The sequence below is a fragment of the Echinops telfairi genome, unplaced genomic scaffold (genome assembly GCF_000313985.2).
Source record: "Echinops telfairi isolate 266 unplaced genomic scaffold, ASM31398v2 ScPeMD7_19;HRSCAF=73, whole genome shotgun sequence".
NCBI classification, from domain to species: domain Eukaryota; kingdom Metazoa; phylum Chordata; class Mammalia; order Afrosoricida; family Tenrecidae; genus Echinops; species Echinops telfairi.
In genome coordinates this window covers 3,761,876-3,763,032 of record NW_022103916.1, presented here as the reverse complement: position 1 = coordinate 3,763,032, position 1,157 = coordinate 3,761,876, and the positions used below count along the sequence as shown (strand labels likewise).

The following is a 1,157-nucleotide window of genomic DNA, read 5'->3' as shown; positions in this document are numbered from 1 at the left end:
ATCTGCAGTCCTCCTCTTTTAGGGTAACCCTACTCTCTCATACAAAGGGAATAACCAGAAATTGGGCAAAGATTTTTTAAAGGGAGGTTCATCATTGAAAAGGGAGGTTTATCATTGAAAGATTTTGCAGTCAACATAAATGTGCATGATAAGGGATTTGTTAAATAAACTGTGGTACATCTATATGATCTATTCTGAAGTCATTAAATATGTTAATACATTTAAATATCATGTTCAATATATTTGTATCAATATGGGAAATGTTCCCTATATGAAGTGTGTGTTGGGGGGTATGGTATGAAATTAAACATACAAAATTATTTCAACTATTTGTAAATGTTTACTGTATTTTCTAGGCAGTGAGGTTATGGATGATTAGTTTCTTTTATATATGAGTATTTTTCTATGCTTTCCAAATTTTCCATTATGGGCATGTAATTAGTTTTATAAAAGAGTAGGGAGGAAAACAGCAGCAGATAAATAGGGGACAAAGAAGAATGTGTTTGTCTGGGTAGACTAGAGAAAAATATCTAGGGAGACTCCCATATGTGTATAAGAAAGAGGTTTATATACAAAAGCAGTTGAATATTGAGAAAACAGCCCAGCCCAGTTCAGATCAAGTCCATAGTCCAATATTAGCCCATATGTCCGATACCAATCTATAACGTTCTCTTCAGACTCACGAAACACACGCAATGATGCTGATTGCAGGATGATCACAGGCCAGTAGGTAGAAAGTCTTTGGATCCAGCGGCATTGTAAACTCAGCACTGGCAGGAGTCTCCATGTGGCTTTTCTAGTTCCCAGGGCATGGGGTCTATCTATCAGCGAAGTAACATCTGTCTTTTCAGTAGAGTGGCTTTCAGGGAGTGAGTCAAGAAAGTGAAGTGTCTCCTGTCTCCAAGGAGGAAAACACAGCAGTTCTCAGAATTCTCAGGAGAAGGCCATGCCTACACAGAGGTCTCATTGGCTATCTCTGGATTGACAGGCTGAACTCCACCCCTACATTCTTAATCCTCCAATTATGTAACTACCACAAAGAATTAAGAAAGTGTCTTGTAGTTTTGTTTTGTTTTGTTTTTTAAATTATTTTATTGGGGCTCATACAACTCTTATCACAATCCACACATACATCAATTGTGTAAAGCACACTTATA

The 1,157-nt window shown here is 37.1% G+C and overlaps 1 protein-coding gene across 1 annotated transcript in view; it reads left to right on the top strand.

The window, feature by feature from the left end:
* CLCN5 (chloride voltage-gated channel 5) overlaps positions 1 to 1,157 on the top strand; it is a 195,716-nt gene that overhangs the window by 186,129 nt on the left and 8,430 nt on the right. The window lies entirely within an intron of this gene.